This window comes from Aquarana catesbeiana, linkage group LG02 (genome assembly GCF_042186555.1).
Source record: "Aquarana catesbeiana isolate 2022-GZ linkage group LG02, ASM4218655v1, whole genome shotgun sequence".
NCBI classification, from domain to species: domain Eukaryota; kingdom Metazoa; phylum Chordata; class Amphibia; order Anura; family Ranidae; genus Aquarana; species Aquarana catesbeiana.
Window position 1 is genome coordinate 790,377,968 of NC_133325.1, and position 16,570 is coordinate 790,394,537.

Below are 16,570 nucleotides of genomic sequence, written 5' to 3' on the forward strand. Positions count from 1 at the left end.
AAATTTCTAGGAATTTTGATTGGCCCAGGGAAGAAGCAGCCTTTACAGGAACGTATAGAGGCTATTGCATCTTTACCTGTACCAACAACATTCAAAGCATTGAGACAATTTTTGGGATTGGTAAATTTTTCCAGAGATTTTATCGAGTCATTTGCAGAGAAGGCAAAACCGCTTTATGACTTGTTAAAACATACAGAGGATAGTGAATTTGGTCCTTGGACTGAAGTCCAGCAAAAAGCTTTTGAAATGTTGAAAAATGATTTACAGTCAGCCCCTGCATTAGCGACAGTGGATAAACAGGCACCATTTGCTTTGCAAGTGCATGCTTCAGAGATTGCCATCTCAGCTGTTTTGCTTCAGAAACAGGGAGAAGATTGGAGAATTCTTGGGTATTTTTCACGTTTAATTACCCCAGTGGAGAGAGGACTTGATGAATGTGTTCGACAATTAGTGGGTGTGCATTATGCAGTAAAAGCAACAGAGCATATTGTAGGATTTAACAAAATCATTTTGCAAACACCACATAGTACCTTGAAGTTCCTTTTTGAGAAAAATGTTCCTGGAGTCTCTAACCAAAGATTTTCTCAATGGTTAGTGGCTCTGTCACCTAAACAAATACAGGTTGAACACAATGCCAAGTATATCCTTCCTCAGTTGATGGAATACAATGGGCGAGAACATGAATGTTTGTGTGAAGTCCATGAAACACATTCTCCTCTTTTTCGTAGAGAGGCAGAGGAAAATGATGAACCTGTATTTGTTGATGGTTCGAGATATTGTATGTCAGGTAATTATTACAGTGGGTATGCAATTTGGTATCCAAAGCGTAATCTTGCCATACAACACAAGTTGCCAGGACATTTTTCAGCTCAACGAGCAGAACTTGAAGCAGTAAAAACTGTATTGACAACTGACAAGGAAGAGAATAGAGGCTCACTAGTGATTTATAGTGATAGCTCATATGTTGTTCGTTCTCTTACTGATTATTTACCTATTTGGAAACGAAGAGGTTTTGTAGATTCATCCAACAAGACTCTTGTGCAGAAAGAGACATTAGAATCAGTTTTTGACCTTGCAGAGAGTAATCCTCTTGCATATGCTATTGTAAAAATTCCAGCACATAAAAAAGATAATAATGAGTTATCTGTAGGCAATAGAAAGGCAGACACATTAGCAAAGGAAGCAGCTTTGCATGGAGAGTTAGTAATTCAACCTGAAACGGTTTCAATTAATGTTGTGAAAAAGACAGACACACATTTACCTTCATTTTCTGAGGAACAAGAGAGAGACAAGTCCATCTCTTGCCCTTCATTGGATGATTTAGGATCTTCCTTGGTTTTTGAAAACGGGATCCTATGTCACGACGCAGACGGTTTATTGTGTCCAGTTGTACCACAACACCTACAGGTGGAATTCACTAAATTTAACCATGACAGTTTAGGTCACATTGGTAAGCAAAAATTGCTTGAAATTCTCAAAGAGAAATTCTATTGGGACAAAATGGAAGAGACAGTGGACAGTGTAATCAAATCTTGTTTGATTTGTGCACAAGTGAATCCTAGACCAAAGGGTCAAAAACCTCCTTTACAAAGAATTCCTCCAGGAGATGGACCATGGTCTTCTATACAAATAGATTATATAGGGCCATTACCATCAGGAAAAAATGGATTCAGATTTGCATTGATTTTAGTTGACATTTTTTCAAAGTGGATTGAAATTCTTCCAGTACGCAAAGATGATGCTTTAACAACTACTAGGATGTTGGTTAATCATGTTTTTCTAGTTTGAGGTATACTAGCAAACCTCAGTAGTGACAGAGGATTCCATTTTATAGGTAAAATCATGCAGGTAATGTGTAAAATCTTGGGAATAGGACAGAGATTTCATGTATCATATCATTCACTGTTTGCAGGTACAGTTTGTTCAGTTATGGAGTATTCTTCATTTGATTTAATGACAGGAAGAATTATTTTGTCACTTGTGTTTCACAATGAACGTTTGGTTGGCAATATACAGCAAGGATTGTTAGTGTAATGCTTGTGATTTGAGAAGAGATATTAGGATGTTATTTAAAAGGTATTGAATGTCATTCAGAAAAAGATATTTCTTTTTGGTATTTTCCTTTTGCATAAGAGTGTATTGGTTATAGATGATACAGGACAATTTGAACAGAATGGTGTTACATGCAGTTACTTGTATGAAAAATGGTCCTTCCACACATTTTTAAGTTTGAGTTAAAAGATCATAATTTCTTTACTTTACAATATTCCTTGTTTAGGAGATTATTAAAAGACAATTTGTATATATACTGATATAGTATTTGTTTTAGAAGTTTAAAGAAACTTGTATTGTATAAGTTAAATGGTTACTCACAGAGCACATAGCCCCAACCTTAGGAATTTGAGAGTGTAATGACACCATCCTTTTTAAAAAGGAGGGGGGGGGGGACTACTCATTGAGAGTCTGCATCTGTGGGACTATAAGACAAAAAAGAACCTTTCTGAATAAGAAAGGAGGGGGTTTGTTTTTTTAGGAGTAGAATGCTTGTAACAGAGTTTTTTGGCAGACATGCACTCCAGCAGATGTTGCAACAGACACTCACTCCAGTATACACAAGACACATATACAGCATGAGAACTGTTGTTATATCCACACACACATACCTGATTCTTGTAACATTTTGTTATTTTATTATTAAAATCAAAATTATCTTTTATTCAAGATAAACGGTTTATCAAGATTGATGATTAAGAATGGAAAGATTTATTTAAATCAAAAATTAGATGCTGTTAGCACAAGTTTATACAGAAATAAATATGGTGATTAAAGAGTTGCCATGTGTATGGTCACACCCAGAGATGGTGAGATACACGTCACAGGCGGAACTAAAGGTTCAGGAGAAGTGGACCATGGCAAAGTAATTGGGAAGGTCCATTTGACATCTTGGATGTTCAAGGGACAATGGTATTAGTTCAAGGATTTCTCAATTTAGTGAAAAAGCATGTAAAAATGTGGGTATAACAAATATAATATTCTGAGATAAATGATGCTGCTTTTATTTTTCCTAGGAATGAATTATATTTCATTAACCTGGAGGAATCATGGATTCCAAAAAAGAAGAAAGATGACAGATCAACAAAGAAAGTGTTAAAGAGAGAAGATTTATCATCATCACAGGATTCATCTTTTCCCTAGTGACAATTTTATCTGTGGTAAAATATATCACAAACTGTTCCAGCTATGCAGAGGTTAACAGGATTGAAGAATTACACAACAAAGTCATTACATTATTCAGAGACAAAAGAGATCTAGACACTGATATCAATATAGATGACAAAAGTGATAAAGACATTGATATTAATACAGAGGACAAGAGTGATAAAGATTTTGATCTTAAATACAAATGACAGAATATAATTCTAGATATGTTGATAACAATACAGCTGAAGAATTGTATGGATATGTATTTGTAGGACAGGGATATGATTGCTGTATGGAATTATATTTCATTCATAGTAATAATGTTGAGGTCAATGTTACAATAGAATCCAAAACAAATTTTGTTAAAAAGCTGGGATCTTATAGGTTAAACAATAGAATCCGGAACTTTTGAATGTAATATTTTGAGAAGGGGTTTTTGGTCAGTATTTGTAAAAGGTAACAATCTTTGAACATTTTTGAAGATAATGATGATTTGCATTTGATATGTAAAACAAAAATATATGTACCTCAGGATTCATTGGTAACTTGGAAAAGGAACGATTAATTTTTGGGAAGTTTTCTTCACAGTTCTACTATGATAATTCATAAAGGAATTTATGGTAGTGTGAAGTGGATCAATAATACATTTGTTTATCAACAAATGAGAGTATCTTTGAATGATACTGGTATATATGAATGTTGCATATCAATAGTAAATTATCCAATGAAATGTGCGAAGGGAAGTGTTGTTGTAAGGTCTCCTAGGAAAACTCCATGTGTTGGTAAGAAAAGTGTCTCAGCAAATCCATTTCAGATTAACCATTTCCAATCCAGAACTCTTTTGAGAGAGTGAAAGTTTGTCATTATATTGTGGAACTTTAATGTTTCAGAATGGAAAATTTCTACAAGGTTTCCACAATGTCAAGGACATTTGGTTAATATGGAATTGGGTATTGAAAGATGGTTTGGAATTAATAATAGAAATCATAACAGAAATAAGCGTGGTATTGTTGAAGGTATTTTAGGAGGGATTGGCACAATTGGGAGTATTACTAATAGTATGGACATTAATACTTTAAAGTCTGATCTTGAGACAGCTGGTTTAGTGGGTAGTAACGGGATTAAAATACAGAGAAATTTAAATGAAATTTTAGAAAATATGGTTATTAAAACAGCTAATATAATGGGTCCATCTATTTTACATCTTCAAAATATTACTCTTGATTTAATGTTAAGTGAACAACATTCTCATATTGCCAGAGCATGTTTAGAGATCCAGACTGAATATTCCACTAATTTTAAAATAATTGCACAAGCATTTCAGAGTGGAATAACCCCTCTTGGCATTTTACAGAATTTACCCAGAGAATATGTATATGCTATAAATCATACAGATTTATGGGTAAATAAATGGATAGGATGTAAACAGGATGTTTGTTATAGTTCTTCTATGATTCCGATAGCAGGACAAGAACAAATTTTGGTTCCAATCACTGTCTTGGGATTACCCGTCAGCAATACACAATTATTGTATTATAAATTACAATATACAGATTTTGCATTTAACAATGAAAATTCTGAATTAGAACAATTAGATTTGTCATCATGTTTACAATTTCAGTCTAAAGTTATCTGTTTACCTAATCAAGATAAAAGTATTTTTCATTCTTGTTATCATAATCATACATTATGTTCAGCAAGAATAGAAAAAGTTGAAACAATTTCTGAATTAGTTATTCGTGTAGATAAAAAGAAGGTTTGTTTTCAGATCATGTCAGATACAGAAAGGGTTAAAACTTTTTTCTCTTCTTGTACAAATACAGAAAACCTAAATCAAGGCTTGTATTGTATAGAAGGAGACATTGTAGCAATAAGTATTAATGGGTTTAGAACAAATTTAACAAATGTGCTTATGAAAAATATAAGTGCTCTTCCCACACAATATAATATATCTCAGATAGATGAATTTCCTTGGGAAGAATGGGCAAATGTAATTCAGAAGGATAAAGGTTTATTGATAGCTTTGGCTAAGGAACTTCAGAATGCAGAAATATTGTTTAAACATGAACAAGGTAATTTGCAAGAGATATCTCATCAATGGTCAGAACTTTCAGGAAGTAATTGGTGGAAAAAATTTAGTAATAGTGTATCAATTTGGGGAAAAACTTCAATAACCTCAGCAGCAGGAAATATTTTATCATATCCTATAGTTATTCTTTTTATTATTATTATGTTATTCATTATATTCCAGTTATGTTTGATGTTTAGAATGAAAAAATTATATTATCAAATTAGAAATGAAATCAAGAAAGGAGATGATTTACTGCAAAATAAGCTTAAGAGAAAGATGGGTTTTGGTATTGCAAACTCGGTTGGTGATGGAAATACATTTGGAGTTATTGGATCAAAGTCAGTATGAATGGGCCATGTATGCTATGAATGGATAAAATATGATTGTTATTCATATTTCAGAGGGGAATGTTATATTCTTAATATCTAAATTTTAATTGGCTTTATTGAAAAGAATATGCATTTCCATATTTGTGTGAATGATAGGACTTTGAGCTAGTGATATTCAAATGGCCATTCATTGACTGAAAATGCAGGTCAAGACCCTGTCAGAATTTGATGGATTTTGTAAATAATATATATGTATGAGTTGAAATTTTTCCTATGTAACCGATACTCTGTTTGATTTATGCGTTTATGTTTTAAGAGGTCTGATGTTTAGTCTGAACGTCTATCTCACATATATCTGGTTTCATGTTTAAAAGGTTTGGTTAAAGTGAAACAGATGCTAAAGAGGCTTGTATATCTACTCTAGCCCCCGCTTTTCTAAAGGAGGAGAAAAGAGGAGTGTATGGGAGGGATTTGTGTTTTGGCGCGAATTTGAAAGACTGAGTTCATATAGACACAAGGAATCCAGTCTTGTGCCGCTTTGCACACAGCTCTTGCTCCAGGACACATCTCCCTCTTCAAGACACACAGTTATCCTATGCACACAGAATTACTTCCAAGACACAAGAGGTTAATCGGCCATTTTTAATAGGCCATGACAAAGGAAGCACATGTCTAAAGACTTTCAGATCTTTGAAACAAATGAACTATATTTGAACATTTTTTGCATATATGAAACAACACTAATTCTGAATATGAATGTACTATTTTTGTAAGTATTTTCCAAGTTTATGTGTGTACAATAAAACACACGGTTTTGATTTAAGCTGACTCAAGCAGAAATAATTTCCAAAATTCGTCTCACGAGAATCATCATTATTGAAGGCTTTTTATACAATATTAAGCCATTTATTTCACCGCTGCCTCGGCCTTAGGAAAGCTCTGGAGCGGCGCCCATCTTGGCATACCCGGCGGCCGTTTACCACGTGATCACTCTGTCAAATGACGGAGCGATCACTTGTAAACAAACCAGCGTCATGACACCAGTTCCTCTCTCCCCTCTGTGTACTGATCTGTACAGTGGAGGGGAGGGATCGGATGGCAGTAGTGCTGTGGGCTGGATCTGTAGTGCCCACAGCGCTGCTCTGTGACAATTGCAGTCACATCCATGGATCCATCCATCCATGCTCAGCCATCCCTCCATACTCTGCCACACTCTGCCATACCCTGCCATACTCTGAAAAACCCTACTAATACTCTGCCATACCCTGCCATACCCTGCCAATCCTCTGTCAATACTTTGCCAATACTCTGCTAATACTCTTCAATACACTGCAATACTCTGCCATACCCTGCCATACTCTGCAATACTCTACCAATACTCTGCCATACCCTGCCAATACTCTGCAATACTCTGCAATACTCTTCCAATACTCTGCTAATACTCTGCAATGCTCTTCCAATACTCTGCAATACTCTGCCATACCCTTGCAATACTCTGCAATACTCTGCAATACTCTGCAATACTCTGCAATACTCTGCCAATACTCTGCCATACCCTGCCATACCCTGCCATACCCTGCCAATACTCTGCCATACTCTGCCAATACTCTGCCAATACTCTGCCAATACTCTGCATTACCCTGCCAATACTCTACAATACTCTGCCATACCCTGCCAATACCCTGCAATACTCTGCCATACCCTGCCAATACTAGGGGTGCAACGGATCGTCACCGATCCATGATCCGAACGGTTCAACCTGTTCGGATCGACACACATGCTACCTCAGCCTTAGGAAAGGCCGCGGCTTCGGCCTAGCTCCGGAGAGGTGGCCATCTTGGTGCACCTGGCGGCGGTGGTGTGCGCTGACGTCATCAACCCTCAACTCGTGGATCTGATCTGGCCGGCTTGGCGGCTTCTATTCTGTAAGGTAAGACTAAACAACACTAGTCTTCCTTCCTAATTCCTATACTCATACTGTATATACAGTGGGGGAGTCTGTGGATATTAAAGCAATGAGGGAGATTGTGGATATTATTACAGTGGTGGAGATTGTGGATATTACAGTGGGGGAGATTGTGGATATTATTACAGTGGTGGAGATTGTGGATATTACAGTGGGGGAGATGACGTGGATATTACGGGGGATTTTTTTTTTGGTGATCCGAAAATGATCCGAACCGTGACTCCTGATCCGAGGAACGATCCGAACCGTGAGTTTTTTAATCCATTGCACCCCTAGTTTATAGCGAATGGGTTGATATTTGGGGCTCTGTATCTTTAAATTTCCACAGTAGAATCATACCGTATTGTGTCTCCAAGTGACAGCGCAGCTCTCCCACACAGAATCCTCCCTGTCCTGCATATCTACATACCAACAGAGGAAGGGGCAGTCCATGGCGTAGGTGAGCGGGTGGTACCTCAATCCAGTAGGTGCCGATGTTCCATGAGAACACCGGAGACCATCACCTAGTGTTGCTGTGTACGGTCTGCAAGTTATGGGCTTCGGCAGGCAGGAGAGGCGGAGTGACATCGCTCTCCTCCTGCTCAAGTTCCGCCCACCAATGGGCAGCAGGCGGCAACAGGCAGAACGGCGCTGCAGGCGGCCTCTTCTCCCCTCCAGCCTGCACAGGTACATTCTATGATACTGGTGCCTGAGAATAATGAGTAGAAATAAATAGCAGGCTTTCCACACAGCAGAAGAATGAGGGAGCAAGGTAGAGCCCTGTGTACATTAAGACTTTGCAGTCTCATGTATGGGGCTCAGCAGTTTCTTCTAGAACTAACTTGTAAAACTTTATTTTACAGGAAGATGGGAGGTAATAGTTTCTACAGAGGGAGTGAGCTGGGGGATTCAGAGTGATTATCTGTGCCTCATGCAGAGCAATGTTTTACTGAAGCAAGGATGGACAGGTGTTCCATACATCCCTGTGCCGGAAGTCCCATTGTTATCTATTGGGACAAAGGGACTGTACAGACACGGCTGCTATTCTCAATGTGACATTGGTGTGAGGTGTACAGCCCCGAAGCACTCAGGGTGAGTCAAGGGACAAGAAGCACCCACATGGATGTCATATTGGGGTACAGCGGCTGTGTCCATGCAGCCACCAATGGGACTGCTTGTATGGGAATGCATGGAACACCTGTGCATCCCTGTGTGGGTGAACAGGGCCCACATCAAATCACCGGTGTGAATCAGGCTTTAGGGCTGTGGGGGGTGAGCTTTACTGGAGGTGGAGAGGGGATTGGGGCTGCTGGGTAAGATCTGAGCTGGGGTGGATATGGGCTGGAGAAGAGGGGTTTGTACCGCCTAGAGGGGTTCATTTTTGGCTGTATTTTGTACATTGGCCTGGGCATCACGTACTGCACTCTACATTACTTACTCCTGATCCCTGCACACTCTACATTACTTACTCCTGATCCCTGCACTCTACATTACTTACTCCTGATCCCTGCACTCTACATTACTTACTCCTGATCCCTGCACTCTCTGCATTACTTACTCCTGATCCCTGCACCCTCTACATTACTTACCCCTGATCCCTGCACTCTCTGCATTACTTACTCCTGATCCCTGCACTTTCTGCATTACTTACTCCTGATCCCTGCTCTCTCTACATTACTTACCCCTGATCCCTGCACTCTCTGCATTACTTACCCCTGATCCCTGCACTCTACATTACTTACTCTTGATCCCTGCACTCTCTACATTACTTACTCCTGATCCCTGCACTCTCTACATTACTTACTCCTGATCCCTGCACTCTCTACATTACTTACTCCTGATCCCTGCACTCTCTACATTACTTACTCCTAATCCCTGCACTCTCTGCATTACTTACTCCTGATCCCTGCGCTCTCTACATTACTTACTCCTGATCCCTGCACTCTCTACATTACTTAATCCTGATCCCTGCACTCTCTACATTACTTACTCCTGATCCCTGCACTCTCTGCATTACTTACTCCTGATCCCTGCGCTCTCTACATTACTTACTCCTGATCCCTGCACTCTCTACATTACTTACTCCTGATCCCTGCACACTCTGCATTACTTACTCCTGATCCCTGCACACTCTACATTACTGACTCGGTTAAATTGATGATAGGCAACTCCTATCCTCATATTGATTAGTGGTTCCAAATTAATAATATCTACTGCAGTAGGGAACAGACACAAAAGATACGCTCAGCATCTTTCCAAATTACTGTTCTGCTTTATTATGATGCAATTGAAGGTTTTTATGCACATGATTACGTAGGTATCACATTAATATTACAATTGTACGTTTATGGTAACAAGGGGCGTTACATAGGCAGGCTAATTCTAATCAGGACTCGAAAGAATGTAAACATTTACTGAAAACATTATTAGTGCCGTGTGCACAGTGAGGGCAGAGTGCAATACATACAAAATACAATACAATTATATACAGAACTTACAAATTTCCATTACAGTCTCCCCTCTTTTGATCAATATTTTGATCACTAACCATACCTGCTATCACCTTTAACCTGGAACCTCCACATGCTTAGGTGGAGGTAGTCCTGACCAAAGAGGCAAAAAACTCCATTGTGGAGAAAATAATAGCTGAGCAACTTTTTCATTACAAAATGACTTTTCATTGTGAAGAACAAATGATTGATAAGACATATTTACAGAGTACTGGCTGTACACTCCTGTGGCCAGAATGGCCTTCTAGCTGAATTGTGGACATGCTGACTTATCAGCATATGTAAACACAGACAATTCTACATAAAATGGAAGACGTACAAAAGACAAATATGACTTCAACATGGCTAAACTATTTTTCAAAAATATATACCCCTTACAATTAAAGTAATTGAATCAAAAAGTACCCTAGACTGTGATCACAAGAGGGAAACAAATCAAACACAGAGATTTCTTTAATTTAGTCATTTTTGCAGTGTCTGGTGTGGATCCAGGTGACTTTTCCTTCAAGTTTTGCAAAAACTGTACATGAAATAGATGCTGTATTGAGTCTCCAAACATTTCCTTATATATAAATGTCTCTTAACAATCCAAAAGTCACCTGGCTTTAGTTTTAGATCCTTCCAAACTTTTAGGATCTGGAATTAGGGAGAAAACACATAAATGAGTTTGTCAAAAACCTTAAAAGATCAGCAACATTCTCTGTGAGATCCGAATGGAGGACTTCAGCTGCTGAGACAAAATATAAGCAAGTGAGTAACACACTCCCAAACCAAATCCCATAGGGAGAGAGTCCAACATCCCCTTAGAGGCTTGATAAAATTTAAGAAAACATTCAGGCAAAAGTTTTCTAGTTTCTTACTCTACTTTTTCCACTACATTGTAGACAATAGAAAGTGTAAAAATAAAACCTCAAAACTTCTAGTAAGGACTCTTCTATAAAAATGATTTCCTCTGTTACTCTCTGTAGATTCTGCACTCACTACTTACAAACTACTTCTGATAACACTTTTTACTGTGGCCTTTGCAGTAGCATTTGCCACTGGACATCCAGAAAACATGTCCATACAGACAAAATGCATACTTGTAAGATCCTGACTTGGGCATCTGGATATATCTTTTTGTAATCTCTGGAAGGGATGGTCAGCTTTTGGTAACAGGTAAAACAAGAAGTGGTATGTTATAAAAACAACTGTGGAGAACCCTGACTCTATCCCATGCTCATTTACTAAGGCAGCCATAAATGCTTGTGATTAATAACAAGGTCCATGTGTCAAGCTGGAGGGAAAAGAGTGTCTGGCAGACATAAATGATCACCTTTTTCCAAAGTCCTATTTCATAAGAAGTTGCACCCTGTCGACCACTTGTTCTCCTTCTGGGGTCCTTAAAGTTTAATTATTATTCCCAGCTATACTGGGCCAGAACTAGGGTGGAATCTGTGAGTTGCACAGACCCATCAATTGTCCGGGGCTCTAATGCAGCATCCTTAGTCACCTGGTCTGCTTCCATGTGTGAGTTTTAAAGTTAGTATGGCTACCTCAGCAAGAGCCTGGAAGGCTGAAAGCAGCCAATAAAATTAACTTAGCATGCTTGATTGGTTTACCTGCCGAAGTAAAAACAAACTTCTGGCCCTTCAAATGGAACCAAAAGCTCTCAATATCTCGACTAACTATAAAATATACACTCTTTTTTTATAGCTCACAGGCTTTGCTAAAACATGGAGCTCTGTACTTACCCACGTTGTGACTTACCTATAGAAGACACTAGATTCTTCAGTTCAAGGCTGGAATGGCAGATTCAGGCAAATCTGGGGAGAACTTACCCTACTCCATCAGTCCCGTCACCTACATCTACCGTCCTCATTTGCCCTGACGCCTGTATCAAAGTGCATCCGTCTTCTTGATACTAGAGGTTTTTGCTTGTTAAACTCTAATGCCGCATACACACGAGCGGACTTTACGGCAGACTTTGCCCGGCGGACGGGATTTCGTCGGACAATTCGATCGTGTGTGGGCTCCAGCGGACTTTGTTTTCTCAAAAGTTGGACGGACTTAGATTTGAAACATGTTTTAAATCTATTCGTCGAACTCGAGTCCGGTTGAAAAGTCAGCTCATCTGTATGCTAGTTCGACAGACAAAAAGCCACGCTAGGGCAGCTATTGGCTACTGGCTATGAACTTCCTTGTTTTAGTCTGGTCGTACGTCATCACGTACGAATTCGACGGACTTTGGTGGATTGTGTGTAGGCAAGTCCATTCATTCGGAAAGTCTGTCATAAAGTCCGTCAAAGTCCGCCGGGCAAAGTCTGCCGTAAAGTCAGCTCGTGTGTACGCGGCATGACTTTTGTTTTTTCAGGGACATATGCACCCGATTGCAATTAATTACTCTCAGGGCGAGCAAACCTGATTTTAATACCCTGTTGCCTTATGTGCCATTCAAATGTCATATTTCATGCATAACTTTTTTTTTTTCTTTCCCCATTACAGCTTATTTCGCTTATGCTTACCTCCAGGGCCCCAGAAGATCCCCCATGCTAACCATTAACCCCCCTTAGGAATACTTGGTGCTCACATTTAGCACTGTGCCCTGGTTTTTAGATGTTCCCCACAATGTGTTCATGTGTTCATGTGTATGTGTGTATATATATATATATATATATATTGTATTTTTGCACTTATGATTACCTGGCACCACCTAGTAGCCTATTCAAGTAAATCAGTTTATCTTCTGCTGTCAGTGTCCCAGCTACCTGCACTTGATTTTGAAAAAACATGTAGTTTTGCTACTCTGCCAACTGTGGAGTCTGGGACTCTCTCTTTTCTCTTCTTCTTTTGCTGCTACCTTCTTTCCTTACATGTCTCTCTTCATTTGTTACCTATCCTCGTTCTTCTTCCTTCTACCCCCCTCTTCTCTCCCCCCCCTTTTTCTGCTGGCTGGGACTGGCCCCGAGGGACTCCCATTATTTTATTTTTTATTACTCTTAATCCCCCCTTCCCAATGTGGTGGTCACACCACCTCTTAACCTAGCATCCTACAATTGTAGAGGTTTTAACACCCCAGAGAAGCGCAGCCAGATCCTCTACCACTTCCATAAACAAAGAGCTAGCATCCTGCTACTGCAGGGGACACATTTCCGTTCTGGCTCAACACCCACGATACGTAATCACTACTACGCTACCTGGTTCCATAGTACTAACCCGTTAAAAAGAAAACTAAATCTAAAGGGGTCTCTATTGCGTTCCATAGGTCTTTTCACCCGGAAGTACTTGACTCCTGTATTGATGTTAATAGACATTTCGTGTTTCTCAAATTAAAACTTAATAATTTTCTTTTCACAGACACCCCCAACATGGACCAGGCTCGCTTCCTATCTACCACTCTCACCAGACTATCCTCTTTTGGAGGTCCCTGTGTTATCATTGGAGGTGACTTCAATGTTGCTCTGTCCCCGTCTGCCAACACATCCTGGGTAAGTCATCCATCACTTAGTGGACGTGTGGCACATACACCATCCTACAGACAGAGATTTTACCTATTTCTCCATAGCCCACAAACTCCTACAGTGGATTAGACTACTTCCTCATTTCACAATCCCTCTTAGATACCCCTCTACAGACTTCCCTGGGGCATGCCCTCTGGTCTGACCACTCCCTGATATATTTATCCTTTGCCCAACCCCCCCAATTAGGTAGAGGGAATTCCTGGCATCTCAATGACAACCTACTGCGAGATGCAGTATGTGTTGCTGAAGTTACTAAAGCTATCCAAAATTTCCATTCTGATCATATATCGGGTACCACCACTCCACTCAACCAATGGGAGACCCTGAAGTGTGTGGTCAGGGGTGTCCTTATACAAAATGGCTCCCGTTTAAAAAAAATTAGATCAGACGACATACGGCGCCTCCTTGCCACCATTTCGGATTTGGAATCCCTTCACAAACAAACTTTGGACCCATCTACCTTTGATACCCTCTCAAATACCCGTCGTGATCTTCTCCAGTTACTAGATTCCCACTCTCTAATAGCCCGGGACCATGCCCGCAACTTTTATTATTCTATAGCTAACAAATGTTGTCAACACCCAGCACCGGTCATTCACCCTAGATCCCTACGCCACCCCATCCCCTTTATCACTAAACCAGACCAGACCAAAGTCTTTAACACCAAGGGCATATCTACCTCATTCAAAGACTTTTACTCTCAATTATATAACCTCCCGCAAGCGACCCCGCACAGTCCTATGTCTTGCTCTCAGGACCCAATGCAGACCTATATAATTGATACGGCACTACCCACAATTGACCCCCAGGAATCCTTGGATCTGAATAGACCTCTGGCGGAGCCGGAATTCCTGGGTGTCATCAAAGAGCTAAAACCAGGCAAGTGCCCAGGCCCAAATGGCTATACTCCAAGGTTTTACAAAACCTTTGCGCCTCTGCTAGTACCGTTTCTAACTAGGGCCTTTAACACCATCGACGACACTACCCTTCCTTCCAAAGAACTATTATCAGCTAATGTATCCATTCTTCTGAAGCCCAACAAGGATCTCTCCCTTTGCAGTAGTTATCGCCCTATTTCTTTATTAAATATAGACCTTAAACTTTTCACGAAAGTCCTTGCCAACCGTCTTTCCCCCTTACTCCTGGGGATCATACATAGAGACCAGGTCGGTTTTGTTCCGGCAGGGAGGCCCAGGACAACACCACCAAGACTATACACCTCATCTCATATACCCAACGCCATCGCCAACAGGTTTGCCTTCTATCCTTTGATGCAGAGAAGGCATTTGACCGGGTTAACTGGCATTTTTTAAGACTTTCCCTTGAGCAAATTGGTTTAGGATCCTCTTTCATCTCCAAAATCATGTCCCTTTACTCACACCCCTCTGCCTCGGTCTTAGTGAATGGCACCACATCGGAAGTGTTTGACATATCCAACGGGACTCGCCAAGGCTGCCCTCTTTCCCCCTTTCTCTTTGTTATTGTAATGGAACACTTGGCATGTGCCATCCGTCAAAATGATTCCATACAAGGTATCCGAACACCATCTGCGCACCACAAATTGTCATTGTACACGGATGACTTACTAATCTATGCCCGCCAGCCCCAAATAACTCTCCCTTCCCTTTTTTCAGAATTCAAGTGCTTCGGAAGGCTAAGCAATTTTAAGCTCAACATTTCCAAAACAGAGGCCCTTAACATTTCTCTCTCCGCATCTACCATGTCCCCACTCCGCTCCAACTACTCATTTCAATGGCAGACCAAGGGCATCACTTACCTGGGTGGAACAATCCCTGTTAATCTCTCCAATCTTTTTGCATTAAATTAAATCCCCCTCCTTTCCTGTCTCAAAATGGATTTAGCTTCCTGGGGGGACAAAACCATACCTTGGTTTTGACGCATTAATACCCTTAAGATGGACACCTTGCCCAAACTACTATACCTATACCAGACCATACCGGTCACTGTCCCCAAATCTTTTTTTTCTGCCCTACGCTCCCTTTCCATCCGTTTTATATGGAATAAAGGGTTATCTAGAATGAAATATAAACTACTCACACGACCAAAATTACAGGGAGGTACAGGCTTACCAGATTATGAATTATATTACAAAGCCACACTGATGGCTCACATCTTAGATTGGTGTCCACGACCCTTTCAAAAAGCCTCGGTGATGGTAGAACAGGATATGTCTCCTGTCGATTTAAGGGCTCTCCTCTGGGGTTACAGGGGAAATCTACCGGACTTATCTAGCTCCTCACCACTAACCTCAGCTGCCCTTGTGCTCTAGTACAGGAGAGGGTTATGTGAGATCCTATCCTCGGATCCGTCCCCCTTATCACTTTTTGACAATCCAGCCTTCCCACAAGGCATAGGGGCTCAAGCTTTAGGTTCATTCCATCGTACCTCCTGGCCTCAAAGCACACACCTTCATTAATGCGGAACATGGAACTCTGAACATCCCGCCGGAAACACACGGCTGGCTTACATCACTACACCTAACATCCTTTACCAAACACTTATTCAGTTCATCCCAGACTCATCGCCCACTGACTGAATTTGAACGTCTGGGCTCTCTTCAAGAATTACCCAGACACTTACTTTCACATATTTACAGTTTGATTCAAGCTCTCACACAAAATGACCTACCTACTTACACCAGGATGTGGTCGGCAGACTTGGGAAAGACCATCTCCAGAGCGGATTAGCAGATTGCATTTCATTTCACGCACAAGTCCTCCATCTCTTGTTACTCCCAAGAGAAGAATTTTAAGGTTATGTCAAGATGGTACAGGGACACCGCCACATTACGAAAAATATTTCCCTCTACTCCATCTACCTGCTGGCGATTCAATGCGGCCACAAGCACGTATCCTCATGTCTGGTGGGAGTGTGATCGGATTCGACCCTTCTGGAGACAGGTATTCCAGGTATATGATAAGATATATGATGAACCTTTACAACTGATTCCTGAAATAGCCCTTCTTTCTATCCTACCAGGATCAATAACCTCT